Raw genomic sequence first — 25806 nt, 5'->3', positions numbered from 1 at the left:
TGCTACTGGGGGAGGGCCTACTACTGGGGGGGCCATACTACTGAGGGGCCTGCTACTGGGGGAGCCATACTACTGGGGGGGCTACTACTGGGGGGCTGCTACTGGGGCAGCCTACTACTGGGGGGGCCTGTTACTGGGGGGGCCTACTACTCGGGGGGCCATACTACTGGGGGGGGCATACTACTGGTCGGGGCCGAACGGCGGCCGCCTGATGTCGGATTCTCACTAGAGAATCCGACATCAGGGCTCCTATTGTGTAGGGCAGAGCGCTGTGATCGCACTCTGCCCTACACAGAACAAACACACAGCCGCCAGCGGCAGCTGTGTGTTTGTTACAGTAGCCAATGAGAGTCTCATTGGCTGCTGCATGGAGGGAGCTGGCTGGAGGTCACACATGAGCTCCGTCTTCCGGCTCCCTCCTCAGCGTGTGGCAGCAGAGTGGACAGTGTGGGAGCGGGGATACAGGTAAGTTTTTATTTTTATTTTGTTTACTTGTGTAAGGGCCGGGGGGCACTACTGGGGGAGGGTCTGCTACTGGGGGTGCGGGGGGCCATACTACTGGTAGGGGCCTGCTACTGGGGGGGGCTATACTACTGGGGGGGCCTGCTACTGGGGGGATCTGCTACTGGGGGGGCCATACTACTGAGGGGCCTGCTACTGGGGGGGGGGCATACTACTGGGGGGGACATACTACTGAGGGCCCTGCTACTGGGGGGGCCCTATCTACTGGGGGGCCCTATCTACTGGGGGGCCCTATTACTTGGGGGGCCCTATTACTTGGGGGGCCGAGTACTGGGGCAGCCTGCTACTGGGGGGGCCATACTACTGGGGGGGCCATACTACTGGGGGGGCCTGCTACTGGGGGGGCCTGCTACTGGGGGGGCCATACTATGGGGGGGGCCATACTACTGGGGGGGGACTACTACTGGGGCTCCTATTGTGTAGGGCAGAGCGCTGTGATCGCACTCTGCCCTACACAGAACAAACACACAGCCGCCAGCGGCAGCTGTGTGCTTGTTACAGTAGCCAATGAGAGTCTCATTGGCTGCTGCATGGAGGGAGCTGGCTGGAGCTCACACATGAGCTCCGTCTTCCGGCTCCCTCCTCAGCGTGTGGCAGCAGAGTGGACAGCGTGGGAGCGGGGATACAGGTAAGTTTTTATTTTTATTTTGTTTACTTGTGTAAGGGCCGGGGGCGCTACTGGGGAGGGGGGGGCTGCTACTGGGGGTGCGGGGGGGCCATACAACTGGTAGGGGCCTGCTACTGTGGGGGGGCTATACTACTGGGGGGGGCCTGCTACTGGGGGGGCCATACTACTGAGGGGCCTGCTACTGGGTGGGGCATACTACTGGGGGGGGACGACATACTACTGAGGGCCCTGCTACTGGGGGGGGCCCTATCTACGGGGGGGGGCATATTACTTGGGGGGCCTACTACTGGGGGGGCCTACTACTGGGGGGGCCTGCTATTGGGGGGGCCATACTACTGGGGGGGGCCATACTACTGGGGGGGGCCATACTACTGGGGGGGGCCATACTACTGGGGGGGGCCATACTACTGGGGGGGGCCTACTACTGGGGGGGGGGCTGCTACTGGGGCAGCCTGCTACTGGGGGGGCCTGCTACTGGGGGAGGGCTACTACTGGGGGGGCCATACTACTGAGGGGCCTGCTACTGGGGGAGCCATACTACTGGGGGGGCCATACTACTGGGGGGGCTACTACTGGGGGGGCTGCTACTGGGGCAGCCTACTACTGGGGGGGGGCCTGTTACTGGGGGGGGCCTACTACTCGGGGGGCCATACTACTTGGGGGGGCATACTACTGGTCGGGGCCGAACGGCGGCCGCCTGATGTCGGATTCTCACTAGAGAATCCGACATCAGGGCTCCTATTGTGTAGGGCAGAGCGCTGTGATAGCGCTCTGCCCTACACAGAACAAACACACAGCCGCCAGCGGCAGCTGTGTGTTTGTTACAGCAGCCAATGAGACTCTCATTGGCTGCTGCATGGAGGGAGCTGGCTGGAGGTCACACATGAGCTCCGTCTTCCAGCTCCCTCCTCAGCGTGTGGCAGCAGAGTGGACAGCGTGGGAGCGGGGATACAGGTAAGTTTTTATTTTTATTTTGTTTACTTGTGTAAGGGCCGGGGGCGCTACTGGGGGGGGCTGCTACTGGGGGTGCGGGGGGGCCATACTACTGGTAGGGGCCTGCTACTGGGGGGGCTATACTACTGGGGGGGCCTTCTACTGGGGGGATCTGCTACTGGGGCCATACTACTGAGGGGCCTGCTACTGGGTGGGGCATACTACTGGGGGGGGACATACTACTGAGGGCCCTGCTACTTGGGGGGCATATTACTTGGGGGGCATATTACTTGGGGGGCCTACTACTGGGGGGGCCTGCTACGGGGCAGCCTACTACTGGGGGAGCCTGCTACTGGGGGGGCCTACTACTGGGGGGGCCATATTACTGAGGGGCCTGCTACTGGGGGGGGGGCATACTACTGAGGGGGCCATACTACTGAGGGGCCATACTACTGGGGAGGCATACTACTTGGGGGGGCCTACTACTGGGGGGGCCTGCTACTACTGGGGTGGCCTACTACTGGGGTGGCCTGCTACTGGGGGAGCCATACTACTGGGGGGGCCATACTACTTGGGGGGCTACTATTGGGGGGGGCTGCTACTGGGGGAGGCCTGCTACTGGGGGAGGCCTGCTACTGGGGGAGGCCTGCTACTGGTGGGGGCCATACTACTGGGGGGCCATACTACTGGGGGGCATACTACTGGGGGGCATGCTAATGGAGGGCATACTACTGGGGGGCATTCTACTGGGGGCACTGCATAGGGGACCCTACTACTAAGGGGAACTACTGCTTTGGGGCATTGTGTAAGGGACACCACTACTGTGGGCATTGTGTAAAAGGGGCACTACTGTGGGCATTGTGTAAAAGGGGCACTACTGTGGGCATTGTGTAAAAGGGTCACTACTGTGGGCATTGTGTAAAAGGGGCACTACTGTGTGTCGTAACATAAATAAGAGACTCTACTTTATGGTGTAATGTGAAAAAGATTGTGCACTGTGACTCCTTGGGCCGTAGCCCACTATGTAAACAAGTACTGTGACTCTGCTGGCCGTACCCCACTGGGTGGGTGCACTACTTTTCATCTCTGCCACTGCTGTGTGGCAATGTGTCATAGATGTGCTTTATACTGTGGTGTCTGTGCCGCTGCTTTGTCGCTTAGTAACCAGTCAGCTCACTGCAACCTTTGGCCAATGATGTTGAAAACAATATTATAAGCTGTGATATGGTCTAAATTGACTGGAAATTAATGTTATTGAGGTTAATAATACTCTAGGAAGAAAAAAAAGACCAATTTATGTGATTTTAGCTTTTTATGTAAATTTTTGTAAAAAAATCCAAATCCAAAGCCAGTCACCGCAGTTTGGCAAATCCAAATCCAAAGCCGGACGACGAATTAGAAGCAAATCCAAATCCGGCAAAAATGGTCCGGCGCACATCCCTAATATATATTATATATAATATTACATACTGATTACTGTCCACAGTAGGCAGCCTTACTAAACCCGGCTGGACACAGAGCAGACGCCTCGGTGACAGGAGAGTGAGGAGACAGCGTGCAGCACTGCCACTGCGCACTGTCTCAGTTACCGACAGAGCGGTGTCCGCAGCCGGCTTCACAAGTGCCGCGGCCGCCGCGCGGACTTCACACAGGGCCAATAGTAGAACACTGCCTGTCATTATGAGCGGCGCCCTCCAGTGGCCGGCGCCTCTGGGCAGCTACCTAATGGTAGCACGGCTGGCGCTGGCCGCTCGTGTGTGTTTAATAGGAGCGGCAATAGAAAATCCATCTGTTGTATGAATAAGCCCCTCAGTGTCGGCATACTTGCTGCGGTTTATTTTTCACCCTTGGTCTGGAAATAATGAGAACATTTTCTTGGCCATTGCAGGGAGACTACAAAAATAAAAGTAACATTAATAACCGATGTGCCTGCGCTAATCTGCGCTTCCATCTGCCCACGCCACACATAATAGAGGACCTGGGCAGTCTAATCTGCTTCCTTCTGGATGTTTATACACAGACAAGACACAAATAAACTAGGGGGCTGAATAAGAGAAACCGTATTAGAAAGAGTCCGCACTCGCCGTAGCCAGACGGAGAATAACGGGTCCTTTTCTTTCTGCTATTCATCTTCCTCCCGCAGTCTTTTGTATCCCCTGACACATAGGACATGAGATAATGTGATTAGAATTCTTCTGGACACACTGACCCTGAGCTACATTCTGCATGTTGAGGTCACAGAAAAAACTGGATTATTTAAATGAAAACTGCACAGTGCCTGTAGAGGATACTGACGCCAATTAAAATCTAACCTGCTTTATTTTTTAAACTTCAAATGCTAGGCATCTCCTAGGTGTCAGTGGATAAATATTTGTGACTAAGGGCGGGATGTATCAAAACCATTTTGTGGTAAAACCTCTGAAAAATTGCTGTTCTCTAAGGTTTTACTGCATTTATTTTATATTCATCCCTATATGTAAAACAGGGACTGCAGCAGATATCGGAGATGGGTTGGGTATGGGATGCCGACGCATTGTTAGAATACCGACAGCTGCAGGTAAGTACCCTAGCCCTACCACTAATCCCCCCCACCCCCCACAGCCCAAACCTAACCCTCCCCTTCCTGCAGCCTAATCCTAGCCCTCCACGCAGCCTAACCCTCCCCCCACCGCCTAACCTTAACACCCCCACCCCCCGCAGCCTAAACCTAACCCTCCCCATAGTGCCTAACCTTCCCTCTAACCCCAGTACTTACCATCGGGATGTACAGCCGCCAGGTGCAGCTTCTTGATGTCATTGTTACACTGAGGGTGTGGCGCTCGGCTATGATGTCACAGCCAAGCTCCTCGCTTCCAGCTCCGGGAAAAGATGGTGTGCTACTCGTAAAACCTGCTAAGATAAGAAGCAGCAAGGATGAGGGCGACACTGCCAAGGGACACCACCTAAGGCACCTCCAGGACTTTTTCCCCAAATGGGTAAGGTACAGTAACAGTGATGTAGGCAAGTTACAATTAGCATTTTGCCACCACAAAGGGCTTTTTCTAGAATCTCTGCAAATGTCTGATTAGGAACGTAAGTGGTTTTATCTTAGAATCTGATTTGATGACAGGACGCGACTCGTAATTAGATCCCCCCAGCCTTAGGGCTAGTTCAGACTTGCCTACTCCCCCAGAACAGCCGGGATGGCCCCAGAATCTCGGTTGGCCACCCTGGCTGTCCAGAAGAGCATTCAAGGGTCTCGGAGATGCCCAGCACTGCTTATTTCACGAGAGAAGTGCGATGTCTGGGTGACCGATGACGCAACCTGCACTGACTTGTGGCATTGTAGCCCCGCTGTCCTGCTTTACAAAGATGGTAACCTCTGCATTGTATAGCAGGGGCGGGACCATGATGACTCCAACAAGTCATCATGCCCCCTTGCACCACCCACCTATGCTGCGTCATGCCGCCCGCTGTTCCGACTTGGCTGCCCCTTCTGGAGGTGGCGGACAGAAAGTCGGCAAGTACGGGAAAGTATGGGTAAATGTCTTTCTCCCATCTGGAGGCTGATGACCGTGAAGACCATGAAGCAGGCCTACAGAGAAGCTTGCTAAGGTTTTGGGAGGCAGCAGAACTCTGAACTGCAAAATAGTGTATAAGATCACTGGGCCCAAAATATTTCTTCTAAAGCCACCGTCCTGCTAGAGAGCATTGCAGCACTTACAGTAACATCTTAGTTACCTAAATTGGAAAGTTTTTACAGCATTTGTCAGTTCCGTGTCCGTTTTGCAGCATTGCAGCAGGCAGACAGTTTATCTGTACTTTAATACTGAACGCCTGGGAAGTTGTCCCTTTTTGTGCCATTTTCCTCTTAAAATGTCACAAGCAGTGATCTCAATCACAGTCATTTCTGGCAATCTTTAGGAAGAGCCTAAACCCGTACAGGCCGGATGGCTGTGTACCATCAAGTCAACCTCAGTCGTCCTTGACCTTAAAATATGCAATGACCTTGTACAAGAAAAGGAGAACAGTGTTTAGCCCTGAAGAAATGTGCTAGAAATTCTCTTAATGTCAACGCTATAAATAGGGCTCCGTATAAGCTGACAACTATTGTAGCCCCCCAGCCACTGGGAAGATGCTTTAACCTCCAAGAAAAAAAGTGAAATCTGGAAACTTTACTCTGATTCCTAAAAAAAAAGAATTGTAACTAAACTAGGATGAGACGCACAAAGGTTGACACGTATCCTAATTACTTTGTTATCTCATCATAATTAAATGGGCCCCTGGGCCCTTACCTTGAATCCAGATGAATTCTAGTAATAAAGGGGGCAGTGTTATGAGACAGAGTGAAAAGTGATAAGGTACCAGTCAATCAGCTCCCAACTGTCATTTTTCAAACACTGCCTGCGACATGGCAGTTAGGAGCTGATTGGCTGGTACCTTACACGAAAGCCGCTTTGCACCGATACTTACCTTCGGTATACCGAAGGTCGTGACAATGGTGCCAGGATCCCGACCTGTCGGGATTTCGGCATCGGTATTAAGACCATAGGCACCCCGCACGCCGGGATGCTGACTACATTCCCATAGATCTTGTGCTCTTTAGCGCTGATCATGCACCGTAGCCAAACCCGTGTGTCTATGGGTAAGACCGAGGTGTGCACAACTTCGATATGAATGTCCATGTGGCTGAATAGGCGTAACTGGCTGGCGATGAGGCAGTTGCGCATAGGATGATTTGAGTGATGGGTGCTGAGGACATGTAGAATGAACTGCGATTTGCTCTGTTTTGTGCGTATGCAGAGATCCATGTGAATTCAGACAGATAGGTGCGTGGAAAGTGGCCGCTCAGTTGCATAGTTGCTACAACTCTGCATATGGATGAATATCTGCATTTAGGACCTCATTCAGAGCCGCTCGCTAAATGCGAGCGCTCGCTCTGAATAAGGGTGGCCGCTTCTTTTTTAAAATCCGGCCTCCTGGCTGCTCGCTAAGCTGTGGGTGACCACCCACAGTTTTAGCGAGTGACCAGGTGATGGTCGTGATGGTCGAGACCATTGTGACCATCGGGGCTTGCGACGAGACCCTTGGGATCGGGTCTCGTCTCCCCCAAGCCCCAGGTAGCATCCTGCTCTAACAGCTGATGTCAGAAGGGCCGCCTACAAAACGGGGCGAGCTGTCGATCAACATCGACAGCCGCCCCTTTTGTAGCGATCCCCGGAGCGAGTGAACTACGGGCGGGCCTCACTGTCGACCCGCTTGCGAGCGCATAGGCACTTGCGAGCGGGTCTGAATGAGGTCCTTACTTCCATGCACGCAGCGTGAGTGTAATTGAGGCCAACTTGTGGTCAACTCACAAATTTACCCCATTATGAGAAGTGCAGGGAGGGGCATCTGATGAGAGGAGGGGGCCCGTGTGCGCTGTCTGAGTAGCTGTCCCCCCACCCCCTCTGCATGGCAGACTCTGGCACTGGGCATGAGCAAACTTCTAGGAAAATGGCTCCAGTGCCATTTTTCCAGTGATTTTTGTGCATGCATATATATATTGTCGCCTGACATTTTCCTGGAGGTTTCGGATAAGTATATTGAACGGATGCCGGGTGTTCAGTGTGGGCACACACAGCACCCATTATACATATTCTAGAGTGCAAGTGTGGAGGTACCATAGGCTGCCACTAGGAGGAGCCGCAATGCGCCATAAAGGGACAAGCCACCACCTGAAAAGGTATACAGTAGTTGCACATGTGCAGTGTAGACTGAGAGACGCCGAGGAGCTCAGTAGGAGAGCGGGTGAGGTGCCATAGGCCTGAGGGGCAAGCAAAGATGCTAAAGTGGTTCCAAGGGCCACGGAATACCCGCTGGGGACTGCTGCAGAAATGTCAGTAGAGTGAGTCTGAGATTCGGAGCGCTGTAACAGCATTGGGAGTGCTTTTTAACCTTCAACTCTTTCTTTAAATTCTACACATAAGAAGCCTGCACAGATCACTGCTTCTCCCCAACTCACCTGCTACAGTCAGGTCTCTCATTAGGTCAGGTTGGTCAAAGGTATTTGGTCGATTTACAAACCGACCGTTAGTAAAGCTCTATAGTCTACTGTGTAAAAGTATAGATTTTTGGTCCGATGTTCTAAACTGTTCTAAAGACGGGTTTTTGGTCAGTTTTCTGGCAGTTTTGCCTTTCGTAAATATGCAGTTTTGTTCGGATGGAAAATTAACAAAAAACAGAAAATCGACCTTTAGTAAATGTACCCAGTAGTGCGCATGGATAGTGTGAAGTAACTTGCAGTTTGATTGACAAAGTGCAAGTGTTTGAGGGCAAAGACGTGGAAATGGAGGCATGTTGCGCTATTTTGGGGGAGTGCCAAAGCCAGAGACTAAGTCTTTGGAAGCATATTTGCCGGCCCTGGCCACAATATTTCATAGATGCTGCGGTCTTCCGACATATGCAGCGGATCTGAGAACCCGGAGGTAGGCGTCTCATTACACAAGAAGCCACCTATATATGCGTAACTTCTCAGCTCTGCTGCGGCCGAAGACACAGCACCTGCCCGGACTACATCCACCTCTGAATCAGCTCCTGAGCTAGAGATCTGAATACTGCCAGCGTGATGTATGTCCTGTCTGAGTTACTATTGAATCAGCTCCTGAGCTAGAGATCTGAATATTGCCAGCGTGATATATGTCCTGTCTGAGTTACTACTGAATCAGCTCCTGAGCTAGAGATCTGAATATTGCCAGCGTGATATATGTCCTGTCTGAGTTACTATTGAATCAGCTCCTGAGCTAGAGATCTGAATATTGCCAGCGTGATATTGCCAGCGTGATATATGTCCTGTCTGAGTTACTACTGAATCAGCGACTGACTCCATAAAGAGAGGAAGCCATTTTGCAAGTGAATTATAAACTGATTACAGTCCCGCTTTGGGCAGGCAGTCCATCTTTTCAGGGACTGTCCCGCTATCCCAGCCACAGGCCGCGGTGTCCAAGGAGGGGGAAGATAGAACTCTGTTTTTTATCATGCTATACTGGGGTTCAGCAGTTGAAGCTGTTGCTTTAACTCAACTCCATGGATTATTGCAGGCTTGCCTACCCTCCCAATTTGGCCGGGAGCCTCCCGATTTTCGGGTGCCGCTCCCGGCCCCCTGGAAAGGCAGGCAAGCCTCCCGGAAGCCTCCGACCCTCCCGTCCTCCCCCCTGAAAAGATTAGAAACCCCTGCAGCGGGGGAGCCGGTGACGCGATTCACGCTGAATCGCGACATCGCGGCCCCGCCCCCTGCTTCACACTGCCGAAAATAACGGCATTGTGAAGAGTGGCAGAGCCACGATGACGCGATCGTGAGGCTACGCCCCCGACTCCACCCCCAATGTATTACCAACTGGCTGGCACGCCCCCGGCTCCGCCCCCATTGACCGCCCCCGCCCCCCCGCTGTTAGCCGACAATCCGCTCCCTCCCGGAAGGCTGGAGCTGATTGTCGGCAAGTCTGGATTATTGTGGATCTCACCTGTGAGGGGTTAATGTACTCATTACTGATATTACCCACTGACACAGTGTTAGTGCTGGTCATTGATGTTTCTGGGCTGCTGCTGCTGTTAGTGTCATTCATGGGAAGTTGCTGTGATGTTACCTATCTGAGGTTTCTGTGTCTGTTCCTGCCTATGGTTCTGTTCCAGTTTCCAGTGCATCCAGCTACTGTGACAGCCAGAAAACCAGCTCCCGAACATCTGCTCAGTTTGGCTACAGTAATCAGGTTCCATTGCCATCTTGTTACCTGTGTTCGCCGAGGACATTTCCTGTATTACTGCTATTCTGCCCTCATGCCATAGACTGTGTCTTGTATTGTTTTAAATACTATTCAGCCAAGGTCTTTGCATATATTGCCTTCATAGAGGTCGGCACACATCTCTAGTATCAAGTGCTGAATAGTGCTGTTATGGTTTCACAATATGAAATAAAGCAAATATTGATTTCAGAAGCAGATGAATGTGCATAAAGGGTTTATTACCTTGAAACTATAAAGACAAAAATAAGCATCAGTGCAGCGGCACAAAGGGACGGCAGTTTAAAAAAATATAGGACATCTATTAAACTTTTGCAACACAGCAGTGGCAGACAGGATGGCAGCTTCATAAACTATAAAATTAAAAATGTCAGGCAGCAATGCCCCAAACAGCACATAATGCAAAGAAAACAGATGCAAGATGGAATTGTCACCCTTCCATGTTGCATATAGGACTTGCACAGTTTAACAAACCAATCACTTCAGCGACAGGGACTACCAATTGTGGCTGAAGCGTTTAGATTGTTTAGGGCCCCACAAAACAAGTTACCAATGGGCAGCTGGCATTGCTGGCAATGATCTCCCCTAGTGCACAAACTGTCTTTACAGAGGCAAGATGTTACCATCATCATCCGATTCCTCACCCTCATCAGTGTGTACATCATCTTCACACAATATTAATTCGTCCCCGCTGGAATACACCATTACAGCCTCAGTTGCTTCTGTAATTTTTAGACATAATTGATAGTAATGGTCTTCCTTGTGGAATTCGTAGTTCATTTTGATGAACATCATCTTTTCCACTTTTTTAAGGAAGTAACCTCCTACGCTGATCGCTGACAAGGTTCCCGGCTGTGCTGAAAACTCTTTCTGAGTAAACAGTGGAGGGTGGGCAGCTCAAGTAAAGCAAAGCCAGTTTGTACAAGGGCCTCCAAATTGCCTTGTTTTCCTGCCAGTAGTCAAATGGACTGTCTGACATGCCTGGATGGTATCATTAAAATAGTCCTCAACCATTCTTTGAATGGTGACCATATCAGATGGAGCCATGGTAGAGGTCCCATTAATGGTCGGCAATTCTTTATACCCAACCAGATGTCAAAACTTGACTCATCTGCATCACCAATCTTTTGTGAAAGTTTAGTTTTTTTCTGGCAGCCGCACTTGCTGGAGAAACTGAAGGAGGTGCCATTGCTGCATCATGTACAGCTTGTGATGACAATTTGCTTACCAACAGCTCTTTGCATCTCTTCAGATCTGTGTCCATTGGGAAGAAAGACACAACATATGACTTAAACCTAGGATCGAGCACGGTTGCCAAAATGAATTGCTCTGATTGGAAGATCCTGACAACCTGGCGAAGCAAATAAAGGACTTGATCTGTTCCTTCAGTTTCTCAAACTGCTTTTCCAACAGTCTCATGAGGGGAATTACCTGACTCAAGCTGGCAGTGTCTGAACTCACTTCACAGGTGGCTACTTCAGAGGGTTTCAGCACTCTACACAACACACAAAGTATTTTCTATTGAGCTTGAGTAAGGTACATTCCCCCTCCTTTTCCTATGTCACAGTTTGTTGTGCAGTGTTGTTCTAAAACCCACTGCACTAATGGCAGATATCGGAAGCACATCTAATACCAGCATAGATGTTATGGCGTCAGTGATCTGCGGTGCAACTGGGTGAATGTTGTCATACTTGCTCCCCCTTGCAAAGGATTGTTTAACAGTCAATTGTTTATTTTGAATTACTACTAGTAGTCTTCTTGGACCCCTTTGGGATGAGTATCCACTCCGGATATGGGTAGAAATGATTCCACACATAAGAAGTGGATATTTTTGTCTTATGCCCAGGCATGACAATGGGCTTTCCCTTGTCATGGGCAACAACTGTTTCCACTGGGGCCTGATTTACACAAACAACATCCTCAAGGATTCTTCTAAGGAATCCAGGATAGGGGAAGACTGAGTTAGCCTTTTCAAATTGGATGCAGGACAATATCCTATCATGATTGAGGATATTGTTGATGAAGGTGTTGGTGGTAAAGATGACAGACGCTTGGATCTATCAGAGAGAAGGGAGCTAGCTGATGCTGGACTGCTTGCTACATTTTTAGCCAAAGTCTTTGAATTTTGCAAACTCTTTTGATGGATGCGCAGTAGATGACTTAACAGGGAGGAGGTTCCTAGATGGTTAAGGTTCCTACCTCTACTTACTCTGGCTTTGAAAGGGGTACAGATGGCTTGACAATTGTTGTCTGGATTTGGGTAGAAATGATTCCACACATAAGAAGTGGATATTTTTGTCTTATGCCCAGACATGGCAATGGGCTTTCCCTTATCATGGGTAACAACTGATTCCACTGGTGCCTGATTTATACATCCTAATCAACAACATTCTCATCAGCAACATCCTTATTAGTGTCAGCTACACAAATATCCAAACATGGCACCCGCTGACACAATTAGCTTCTCCTCAGGGATTTGTGACATTTCTGAGCACAGTTAGTTCCTGAGCCTTAACTATTTTCATAATTTTTGAACTGTCTACAGATAGAAGGGTTTACATCGTCATAAGAGGCAGAACCACTAGTCATAAATAAAGGCCAATGCAATAGTCTTTCCTTGCCACTTCGTGTGGTGAAAGACATATTGCCAATTTTATGTCTTTCTGCAGCTAACTTTCCCTTTGATTTTTTTTTCTTTACCACTGCTTCTTTGATTTTAGATGCCCTAACTTAAGTGCTTGGGCATCGGCTTTCGTAGATGACATTGACGGTATTGCATCGTCATCATGACTGCTGGCAGCAGCTGCAGCAGTAGTATGTGGTTCCTGCTCTCCTATCATCCTCCATATCAACAAACTTACACTGTGGTCTGGCCGGCAGTGTAACCGAACAATAATAGCATAGCTAACACACACAAGGAAAACCCTGAAAAAAAAGATTTTTTTTGTGGAATAACTGTATTTATTTTTATTATACTGGGGAAGAGCACCCCTGGATTGACAGAGCGCCCCTGGATGACACAGCACCCCTTTATGTACTGCAGCCCTAGCCACTTGATGGACAGGACAACACAGCAGCACCCCTTTATGTACTGCAGCCCCCCTTTATGTACTTAAGCCCCAGCCCCTTATGGACAACATAGTAGCACCCCTTTATGTACTGCAGCCCCAGTCCCTCTATGGACAACACAGCAGCACCACTTTATTTACTGCAGCCCCAGCCCTTTGATGGACAGGACAACACAGCAGCACCCCTTTATGTACTGCAGCCCAGCCCCTTTATGGACAACACAGCAGCAGCCCTTTATGTACTGCAGACCCAGCCCCTTTATGGCAACACAGCAGCAGCCCTTTATGTAGTGCAGCCCAGCCCCTTTATGGACAACACAGCAGCAGCCCTTTATGCCCCAGCTTTATGCCCCAGCTGTTTGATGGTACTGCAGCTCCAGTCCCTTGATTGATAGGACAACAGTGACATGGCAGCATCCCTTTATGTACTGCAGCACCCCTTTATGACAGCCTCATTACCAAGGCTGTCACATTATGTCATGTTACTGTGTGTATGGGGCTAGCCTTTCTGCTACAGCCTGAGGTGGATAAAGCTTCTGGAGTCATTACCAAGGCTGTCACATTGTTATGTTAATGTGTGTATGGGGCTAGCCTCTCTGCTACAGCCTGAGGTGGATAAAGCTTGTGCAGTCATTACCAAGGCTGTCACATTATGTCATGTTACTGTGTGTATGGGGCTACCCTCTCTGCTACAGCCTGAGGTGGATAAAGCTTGTGGAGTCATTACCAAGGCTGTCACATTATATCATGTTACTGTGTGTATGGGGCTAGCCTCTCTGCTACAGCCTGAGGTGGATAAAGCTTGTGGAGTCATGGTCAGAGAAGAAGAAAGCTGCTGAGATGGAACTGCCATTTCAGCTGTAAGGTACCATCTACATCTAACTTTTCTGTGCCTACTACAACACCTGGAGTAACACAGTATAACATATGTGTGGGAGCAGGTGCACTCACAGAATACAGGTATGTTAAGGGACAGAGGCCGTGATTCAGAGGCACTCACTATTTGCGAGCGCTCACTCTGAATCAGGGTGGTCCACTTTTTTTTTTTTACCAGCCTCCAGGCTGCTCGCTAAGCTGTGGGTGACCACCCACAGCTTTAGCGGGCGGCCTGGCAATGGTCGCGACTATCACGACCATCGGGCTTGCGACGAGACCCTTGTGGTAGGGTCTCATCCACTGCAAGCCCCAGTGAACTCCCTGCTACAGCCTGAGGTGGTTAAAGCTTGTGGGGTCATTACCAAGGCTGTCACATTATGTCATGTTACTGTGTGTATGGGGCTAGCCTCTCTGCTACAGCCTGAGGTGGATAAAGCTTGTGGGGTCATTACCAAGGCTGTCACATTATGTTATTTTACTGTGTGTATGGGACTAGCCTCTCTGTTACAGCCTGAGGTGGATAAAGCTTGTGGAGTTATTACCAAGGCTGTCACATTATGTCATTTTACTGTGTGTATGGGACTAGCCTCTCTGTTACAGCCTGAGGTGGATAAAGCTTGTGGAGTTATTACCAAGGCTGTCACATTATGTCATGTTACTGTGTGTATGGGGCTAGCCTCTCTACTACAGCCTGAGGTGGATGAAGCCTGTGGAGTCATTACCAAGGCTGTCACATTATGTCATGTTACTGTGTGTATGGGGCTAGCGTCTCTGCTACAACCTGAGGTGGATAAAGCTTGTGGAGTCATTACCAAGGCTGTCACATTATGTTATGTTACTGTGTGTATGGGGCTAGCCTCTCTGCTACAGCCTGAGGTGGATGAAGCTTGTGGAGTCATTACCAAGGCTGTCACATTATGTCATGTTACTGTGTGTATGGGGCTAGCCTCTCTGCTACAGCCTGAGGTGGATGAAGCTTGTGGAGTCATTACCAAGGCTGTCACATTATGTTATGTTACTGTGTGTATGGGGCTAGCCTCTCTGCTACAGCCTGAGGTGGACACCCCCCCCCGCGGCTGTCCGCTCGCGGCGCCCGGCATCCCTTCGATCGGGATGCCGGGCGCCTGTCTCCCGGCGTCGGGATTTTAGATGCCTGTCATTTACCCCTAGGCGGGATAGGGGATTCGGGAAGCCGGCGGACGGGATTGCGGCCGCCGGCTTCTTAATCGTATCCCACTAGAACCTAGATAATATCCGTTCTTCACAGCGTTAAACAGTAATATAACCACACATTATTCTGTCTGTCCATTCCTACTCTGAAGAAGACATGTTGAGTGCAATTCCAGTCATTTCGGGGCAGGGACGAGCAACTTTGCTTATTACCATTGATATATCTGAAAAGCCTCAAGCGGCCGGACCCTCTGCATATCAATCCCTTCATTCCTCGTCTTCCTATGCAAACTAAATGTCAGTTTTGAAGCAAATGAGTATTCTCTTTTCAATCCCTGACATTAAATTTAATATATTTTGTGTTTTTTTTTAAAAACTAATCTCTCTTTACTACCAGGTCTGTGTTAATGGATTAAATGTGAAAGGATAAACCCCTGAGCGGTGAGAAATTATTATTATTTTTAAGAAGTTTATTTTAATGATAAAACATTAATTTTGCGATTTTTTGTTTGGTTTATACTGAATGCCACATAACATTTCGGCACAATCCCTCGCAATGGCTGCGCTTGTCATAGTATAAAACGATGGAATCGGTATGAAACTAATCCGCTTTTCCTTTAGATGTCCCTAATTACAAAGGCCGCCCAGCGCGTGTCGTACTTGTGGCAGCGACAGAACTGTAGCCGCGGCTTAGGGACTAATTTTCCCATATTTGCCTGTTTTTTTTCTTAACTGTCAACATAAAACAACACCTTAAAAATGACGAGAAAACCAGGACTTATCGATGCCATGTTCCTGGCAGCTCTAAACATCACTGAGATATTCTGGGGGAAAAAAAATCTAATTTTCTGGTTTATACACTGGGACATCTGGTGAACGTTTAAAAAAAAAAAAAAAACATTGGGGGGAATCCAATTGCGGGTGGGAAATTTAAAAAACCCTGCAGCGCTGGGTTTTTCCGGCAGCCGTGGGGTTTTGCTATTCAATTAGGGGACTGAAAATGGGACTGTAGGTCTATACAAATCACTGCGTCTGATATTTCCTAAAATCGTTAATTGTACAAATAAATCTGCGGGACTTGCTCTGGGACTCTGGTGGCGCCTCCCCTGGGGACTATTTAATTAATTGGAAGTTTCCAATTAGCTTAATTAGTCCTTAATTACTCACCTTCCGAAGCAGTGTCTTGTACATCCAACTTAGGGAGCTGGATCCTCTGCAGCAGGGTGAATATGCAAGTGTTTGAAAGTGTGTATGAGTATGTGTGTGAGTGAGTGACCCCAGTGTGTGACCCCCCCCCCCCCGCCCATGTGGTTGTATTCCCCCCTCTAGCAGGTGCTGGGAGAACTACATCTTTCAGCAGCCCTTGTACCTCCCAGCAGCCCCCGGAGCCTCCCAACAGCCCACGGTACTCTCAGAATCCCCCTCCCCAGTGAGAAGATGGAGGGGAGGACACCGGGAGCCGCAGAGACCACCTGAGACCCCCGGGTGGGAGAGTATTATTTTTTTTTTATGCGTCGCAGGGTTTTCAACTCTGAAAACCCCACAACCACTTTTTTAAATGGGATACCGCGGGTATTGGAGTGCGTTAATCCAAAATTGTGTGCAAGGGGCACAAGGTTTTTTACTTTGCTAAACCTCACGCCCAATTGAAGCACCCCCAAAGTATAATATAATGTATAACATAATGTACTGTATAACATAAAGTATAACATAATGTATAACATAATGTACTGTATAACATAAAGTACTGTATAACATAATGTATAACACAATGTACTGTATAACATAAAGTACTGTATAACAATGTATAACATAAAGTATAACATAATGTACTGTATAACATAATGTATAACACAATGTACTGTATAAGATAATGTACTGTATAACAATGTATAACAAAGTATAACATAATGTACTGTATAACAATGTATAACATAATGTACTGTATAACATAAAGTATAACATAATGTATAACATAATGTACTGTATAACATAATGTATAACATAATGTGCTGTATAACATAATGGATAGCATAATGTACTGTACTACATACTGTATAACATAATGTACTGTATAACATAATGTATAACACAATGTACTGTATAACATAATGTACTGTATAACAATGTATAACATAAAGTATAACATAATGTACTGTATAACATAATGTATAACATAATGTACTGTACAACATATTGTATAACATAATGTACTGTATAACACAATGTACAGTATAACAAAGTATAAGATAATGTACTGTATAACATAATGCACTGTATAGCATAAAGTATAACACAATGTACTGTATAACATAATGTACTGTATAACAATGTATAACATAATGTACTGTATAACATAATGTATAACATAATGTACTGTATAACATACTGTATAACACAATGTACTGTATAACATAAAGTATAACATAATGTACTGTATAACATAATGTATAACACAATGTACTGTATAACATATTGTACTGTATAACATAATGTATAACATAATGTACTGTATAGCATAAAGTATAACACAATGTACTGTATAACATAATGTACTGTATAACAATGTATAACATAATGTATAACATAATGTATAACATAATGTACTGTATAACATAATGTATAACACAATGTACTGTATAACATAATGTACTGTATAACATAATGTATAACATAATGTACTGTATAACATAATGTACTGTATAACATAATGTATAACATAATGTACTGTATAACATAATGTATAACATAATGTACTGTATAGCATAAAGTATAACACAATGTACTGTATAACATAATGTACTGTATAACATAATGTATAACATAATGTACTGTATAACATAAAGTATAACATAATGTACTGTATAACATAATGTATAACACAATGTACTGTATAACATATTGTACTGTATAACAAAGTATAACATAATGTACTGTATAACATAATGTATAACATAATGTACTGTATAGCATAAAGTATAACACAATATACTGTATAACACAATGTACTGTATAACAATGTATAACATAATGTATAACATAATGTACTGTAATGTATAACATAATGTACTGTATAACATACTGTATAACATACTGTATAACATAATTTAAAAAACAGCCCTTGGAAGAAGGAGCATTACCGCGTTACTTAAAAATTCTGCTTTTCTTGGGAGCAGTCCCCAGTTGTTCCTAATATTACGGTTTAGGAAGGAGTAAAAGGTAATTTGGGGTCACAGTTGGAATTCTGAGAGATTCTGTATTCAAATGAAAGCTATAATCACATAATGTGCCTGAGAAATGATATTTTCTGCTCAGACAGAAATACAAGTCCTGTGTTGTTTCTGTCTTGTCACTTACTGTTACTTGCAAATTAGGTCCTAGTCACCTCGCCCCTCGCATTGGAATTATAAGTACTGAAATCTTAGCGTATTGGCAAACAATTATGTATGATGCTGACAATGCATGCACTGGACTAAACACCAAGTGCATCCTCCTAATTCTCTCATGCTTGGCTTTCTAATGGCTGCTTCCACTTTGTGCCTCAGGCTTCAATGATGTCATTACTTCCCAGCGATTTAATAGGCTGATCTCTCAATAAGGGTAAGATGTATCAAATTAATTTTGCATGTAAAACCTCAGAAAAATGCCGTTTTGTGAGAGCTTACCAGGGCGGTAACTAGGGGTGTGTGACCGGTGAAGGCTCTGTGGGTGTCACCGTCACCTTCCCCACCTCCACACTGCTTCTATTGGGTACCATTACAAGCCTTTCTCCTCCCCCCTTGCTTCAAGCACTGTGACTCCACGTGCATCCAAACCCACCAGAACTACTGGTATCCGAGTAAATCCGAGCTGCGGCTTGGGTCTTCCTGCCTGACTCAGATTCCACTTAGAGGCAAAACGACATCCTCGTGGCATTGGATTCACTTGGATTTTGGATTCTATATAGGGCACCGTGGATGGGACTTGGTGCCATTTATTTATCAGGCACGCTGCTGTATGCTGCACTGTACTCTGCTGTATAGGCTGTGCTGTGTCCAGTCTTAGTCACAAGGCTGTTCTGCTTAGTCAATGTGTATAGGGGGTGCTCACTGCTGTATGATGTGCTGTATTCAGCTGTATGGGCTGTGCTGTGTCCAGACTCACACATGGCTGTGCTGCTCTTAGCATGTATAGAGGGTGCATGCTGCTGTATGCTGTGCTGTACTCTGCTGCTAGAGATTTTGCTGTATCCAGACTCACAAGTGGGTATGCTACTCTTAGTCAGTGTGTATAGGGGGACACACTGCTGTATGCTGCTCTGTACTCTGCTGTATATAGGCTGTGCTGTGCCCAGACTCACAAGTGGCTGTGCTGCACTTAGTCAATGTGTATAGGGGGTGCACACTGCTATATGCTGCACTGTACTCTGCTGTATATAGGCTGTGCTGTGTTCATCAGTAAAGATGTTCATGTGCATATATAAACCCTATGACTCCACACAGTGTGAAATGAGCTGCAACATAAAAAAAAAGATAAATTAAATTCTATTGTTTGTACTTTCTGGTGCACTTTACCCTAGTGTGCTTTGTTCACTTGCATATATATGCCTGATGGAAAAACACCAGCCGTGGCTCAGATCCCGTTGGATCCCCATCCTCCCTAAAAAAAATGATTTCAAATCAATCCTTTTATTCTCTGCCTTCCACTACATACATACTCTGCCTCCCTTGGGCCACTGTTCTAGTTCTTCATGAATGAAAAGTTATTGCCACTCTGTTTCCTGGATGTGCCATGTTGGTAGTTGAACTGCCACAGTTGCTGAAATCTTCTACATGTGGTTGATAAATGCCAAAAATGTTCAGAAATATTTATGGCCACAGACAGCATCTCCTGAATGCCCCTTAGATTTTTTAAAAATAATTCAGAACCACCGAAGAGCTTCATTAAGGTAAGGACTGATGTGAATAAATAATTTTTTTTTGTAAATGCCTCCACTCCTCCCTCATAAATTTGCTTCAGAATCCAAAAATTTTAATTAAATTTACTACAAATAAACCCTTACTTTTCATGCCTTCAACTACATACATACTCCTTCTCCCTCAGGGTTCTTGATTAATAAAACATTTGTTTCCTGATATGCTGATTTTGGAAGTTGAAGTGCCACAGTCGCTGAAATCTTCAACATTCAGTTGCTGAATGCCAAAAATGTCCAGAGATGTTTATGGCCACAGATAGCATCTCCTGCATGTCCCTTTAATTTAAATTAAAAAAAATTCTGGACCACCAAGTTGATTTTGTGGGCAAAACATGAGGCATGTTGTTCACCAATGCTCTCCCCTCCTCCCTCATAAATTTGCTTCAGAATGAAAAAAATTTATTAAATTTACTACAACTCTTCCTTTCCCTGCCTTCAACTACATACATACTTCATCTCCCTCAGACCTATTGATTAATGAAACATTTGTTTCCTGATGTGCCATGTTGGAAGCTGAACTGCTACGTGTTTGTGCCGCCCACTGCTGTCATTTAGCTGTCAGCCAGCCAGCTCGGTGCAACCTTTTGGCCTAAACTAGATGAAAACAATATTGTGAGCTGTAAAGTAGTCAAAATTGCCTGGAAATGAGTGGAAATGAATGTTATTGAGGTTAATAATACTCTTGGAAAAAAAGGTCAAATTATGTGTTTACAGCTTTTTTTTTTGCTAATTTTTGGAGAAAACCAAAACCGGCCCACGAATTAGAACCAAAACCTGCAAAAATGGTCCAGCGCACATATTAAAAAGGGAAGGTGTCAGGAGTCCATCCCATCCGCCTCTATGACAAGCCTTCCTTCTGGGTATGATATACCCAGATAGACTGTCCCTGCTGCTGCTGGAAAGCTGTCAAGGGAGACTGAGGGGCCTATTCATCATCGGAGGCCGTATGGCTCCCATGAGTAAGTATTGATCTCGCTGTGGGGACACTTAAGTACCCAATTCTAAGCAGGGAAAACTTGACACCGGAGCAATTCATCATTGCTCCGGTGCGGGGAAAGCTGCTCCGAAAAGCAGCTGTCCCCTTGGTTAGTATCACAGCTACAGAAGTAGCTGCATTACTTACCTCTTCCCTGTCATCCCCACCACGCATGTGTGACCCGAGGTCATGCATGCGCACAGCCACCTGGGAAGTAGTGAGGAGGCGGCGGAGGGATCCGCTCGGATCCCTCTTTGCATCCCTGGAACTCCTTCCCAAAGGAAAGAGTCGGGATCCGAGAACAAGCTCCGTCTGAACTGAAGATGGCGCTTGTTCTCGCAAACAAATTCCGAAAACTTTCAGTATACAAACCCCGTTCCTTGCACCCACAGAGTGGTCCTCCACCGTCTTCTACCGCAAAGGTCTGTCCTGTTACTCCCTGCAATGGGAACTGTTGGTTCCTGCAGCGATTGCCTTTGCTTCCACTATGCTTGTCAGATACGGGAACAGATCTTGGCGGATTATATTATATAAATATTATATATATGTGTGTGTGTGTATAGGTAAATATAAATGTGTATATAAACTTACATTTTTATATATTTATTATGACGTAATCATAGCGTACGTCAGTCAGGATCGAAATCACACATGGTATCATGGGATATAAGGAGCTTTTTGTTTTACTTTTGTGCATACCCCTGATGACAGGTGTGGTATATTTTGTCGATATTCAGAATGTCGACAGTACACTGTCGACATGTTCTTATTGCCGACAACATTCAGGATATCAACAATGTAATAAAATGTAAAACATTATGTAGATGGATACACAGGAGTACCAATTATATGTGCTGCAGATTTACTGAGACTTTTTTCCGTTTAGATCTAGTTGAGCTATATATTATATATATATGTGTGTGTGTTACAAACACCCCACGACACAGGCCACTGCCCCCCCATTGGACACTCCTACCACATCACTAGTCAGACCCCCGTGGCGCTTGTCACAACCCCCTGCGCTGGCACACAATAGGCCCTTCAGAAGTTTTAGCTTCTGACCCATGTGGACCTTAATCTGGCACTGCATGCACTCATGTAACGATACATTGCGCTGTTGTATGGCAGATCTTGCTGTGTATATGGTATCATTACATCACTCGCCGTATCGCTGAGTCTCACATTCCAGCCTCAGGGTTATACAGGCTTGCCTACCCTCCCGATTTGACCGGGAGCCTCCCAAAAATTGGGTGCAGCTCCCTCCCCCCCTCGAAAGGCAGACAAGCCTCATGGCTGCCGCCAATCTCCCCGACGTCCCACCACGATTAATAGCTAAACCGCCACAGCGGAGGGGGCCAGAGACGCGATTCATACTAAATTGCGTCATTTTGGCCCCGCCCCCTGCTCCATAGTGCCTGTATTTTTGGCATTGGGTAGCGGGAGCAGAGCCATAATGATGCGATCGTGTGGCCCCACCCCTGCTGCGCCCACAAATGCTCATCATCCACCTGGCCACTCCCCCTTGTCCCGGCCATGCCCCCCCATCCTGCCGATCTGGCTGCTCCCTTCCAGAAGGAGCAGCCAGAAAGTTGGCAAGTATGGGTTATAGAGTGGGAGGAGCAGGGCAGGGTCCTAAAACAGCACAGGGTAGAGATGTGGGGCTATAAACACATGGATGTGGGAAGACAGTGGAGTTAAATCATCCATTATATTTATGTTCTGCTAAGTGGTGATTAAAGAATCTGCTCAACATGAAAACTAGAAAAATGACCCCAGATCCTTTTATCAGATACTGTATATACTAGGGGTGAGCGGGTTCGGATTTCTGAAATCCGAACCCCCCCGAGCCCCCCCGATCCGAGTCCGATCCGAGTCAGGCTCGACTTTTCCCGCCTGACTCGGATCTGAAATCGAGGCAAAACGTCATCTTCCCGCCTTCCGAGTCTCGCGGGTTTTGGATCCTATATAAGGTACACACGTCGGCGCCATTTTCTCACTCGGCTGTGGACAGTGAAGAGGGAGGGTGGGAGTTAGGGCTGTGTAGTGTAGTGTAGTGTAGTGCTGCTGTTGTCCACTACTTCAAAGTCCATAGGGGCTGGCTGTGTTGTGCTGTGCTGCTGTTGTTAATAGGGGCTGTGTCCACTACTTCAAAGTCCATAGGGGCTGGCTGGACTGTGTTGTGCAGTCAGTTCTCCATAGGGGCTGTGTCCACTCCAAAGTCCTGTGCAGTGTCCCAGTCCTAAAGGAGTGCTGTAGTGTTGTCCAGGGGGTGCTCTGTCCATCAGGGGTGCTCCCCCCAAGTGCTAAAAAAATAATATATTTTCTGTGTTTGTGAATTGTGTGCGCAGTAGCCGCACGTGCATCAACAAAGTAGTGCCAAGCGTGCGCCTGTGTCATAAGTAAAGGGCCGGCTGGCTTGACCGTTAAGGGTGCTGTAACCCCCGAAAGTACACTCCAGTCCAAACCAAAAAAAAATTATTTTCTGTGTTTGTGAATTGTGTGCGCAGTAGCCGCACGTGCATCAACAAAGTAGTGCCAAGCGTGCGCCTGTGTCATAAGTAAAGGGCCGGCTGGCTTGACCGTTAAGGGTGCTGTAACCCCCGAAAGTACACTCCAGTCCAAACCAAAAAAAAAATTATTTTCTGTGTTTGTGAATTGTGTGCGCAGTAGCCGCACGTGCATCAACAAAGTAGTGCCAAGCGTGCGCCTGTGTCATAAGTAAAGGGCCGGCTGGCTTGACCGTTAAGGGTGCTGTAACCCCCGAAAGTACACTCCAGTCCAAACCAAAAAAAAAATTATTTTCTGTGTTTGTGAATTGTGTGCGCAGTAGCCGCACGTGCATCAACAAAGTAGTGCCAAGCGTGCGCCTGTGTCATAAGTAAAGGGCCGGCTGGCTTGACCGTTAAAGGGTGCTGTAACCCCCGAAAGTACACTCCAGTCCTAACCAAAAAAAAATTATTTTCTGTGTTTGTGAATTGTGTGCGCAGTAGCCGCACGTGCATCAACAAAGTAGTGCCAAGAGTGCGCCTGTGTCATAAGTAAAGGGCCGGCTGGCTTGACCGTTAAGGGTGCTGTAACCCCCGAAAGTACACTCCAGTCCAAACCAAAAAAAAAATTATTTTCTGTGTTTGTGAATTGTGTGCGCAGTAGCCGCACGTGCATCAACAAAGTAGTGCCAAGCGTGCGCCTGTGTCATAAGTAAAGGGCCGGCTGGCTTGACCGTTAAGGGTGCTGTAACCCCCGAAAGTACACTCCAGTCCAAACCAAAAAAAAAATTATTTTCTGTGTTTGTGAATTGTGTGCGCAGTAGCCGCACGTGCATCAACAAAGTAGTGCCAAGCGTGCGCCTGTGTCATAAGTAAAGGGCCGGCTGGCTTGACCGTTAAGGGTGCTGTAACCCCCGAAAGTACACTCCAGTCCAAACCAAAAAAAAAATTATTTTCTGTGTTTGTGAATTGTGTGCGCAGTAGCCGCACGTGCATCAACAAAGTAGTGCCAAGCGTGCGCCTGTGTCATAAGTAAAGGGCCGGCTGGCTTGACCGTTAAAGGGTGCTGTAACCCCCGAAAGTACACTCCAGTCCAAACCAAAAAAAAATTATTTTCTGTGTTTGTGAATTGTGTGCGCAGTAGCCGCACGTGCATCAACAAAGTAGTGCCAAGCGTGCGCCTGTGTCATAAGTAAAGGGCCGGCTGGCTTGACCGTTAAGGGTGCTGTAACCCCCGAAAGTACACTCCAGTCCAAACCTAAAAAAAAATTATTTTCTGTGTTTGTGAATTGTGTGCGCAGTAGCCGCACGTGCATCAACAAAGTAGTGCCAAGCGTGCGCCTGTGTCATAAGTAAAGGGCCGGCTGGCTTGACCGTTAAAGGGTGCTGTAACCCCCAAAGTACACTCCAGTCCAAACCAAAAAAAAAATTATTTTCTGTGTTTGTGAATTGTGTGCGCAGTAGCCGCACGTGCATCAACAAAGTAGTGCCAAGCGTGCGCCTGTGTCATAAGTAAAGGGCCGGCTGGCTTGACCGTTAAAGGGTGCTGTAACCCCCGAAAGTACACTCCAGTCCAAACCAAAAAAAAATTATTTTCTGTGTTTGTGAATTGTGTGCGCAGTAGCCGCACGTGCATCAACAAAGTAGTGCCAAGCGTGCGCCTGTGTCATAAGTAAAGGGCCGGCTGGCTTGACCGTTAAGGGTGCTGTAACCCCCGAAAGTACACTCCAGTCCAAACCTAAAAAAAAATTATTTTCTGTGTTTGTGAATTGTGTGCGCAGTAGCCGCACGTGCATCAACAAAGTAGTGCCAAGAGTGCGCCTGTGTCATAAGTAAAGGGCCGGCTGGCTTGACCGTTAAAGGGTGCTGTAACCCCCGAAAGTACACTCCAGTCCAAAGCCAAACCAAAAAAAAATTATTTTCTGTGTTTGTGAATTGTGTGCGCAGTAGCCGCACGTGCATCAACAAAGTAGTGCCAAGAGTGCGCCTGTGTCATAAGTAAAGGGCCGGCTGGCTTGACCGTTAAAGGGTGCTGTAACCCACAAAGTACACTCCAGTCCGAACCAAAAAAAAATTTATTTTCTGTGTTTAGCCGCACGTATATATCAAATCGATATAACATAAATGGAGGACCAAACTTTCTCCGATAAAAATAAAATAGAGAAAGATCAAGAACCACTTCCTCCTAGTGCTGAAGCTGCTGCCACTAGTCATGACATAGACGATAACATGCCATCAACGTCGTCTGCCAAGGCCGATGCCCAATGTCATAGTAGAGGGCACATACAATCCCAAATGGCAAAGTTCAGGAAAATGACCTTGAAAAAGACATTTAAATCAGCTGAAGAGAAACGTAAACTTGCCAATATGCCATTTACGACACGGAGTGGCAAGGAACGGCTAAGGTCGATCCCTAGTATGTTCATGACTAGTGGT

Source organism: Taudactylus pleione, unplaced genomic scaffold (genome assembly GCF_031769625.1).
Source record: "Taudactylus pleione unplaced genomic scaffold, aTauple2 ptg000008l, whole genome shotgun sequence".
In the NCBI taxonomy this organism is placed as follows: Eukaryota; Metazoa; Chordata; class Amphibia; order Anura; family Myobatrachidae; genus Taudactylus; species Taudactylus pleione.
This window is presented reverse-complemented; position numbering follows the sequence as displayed.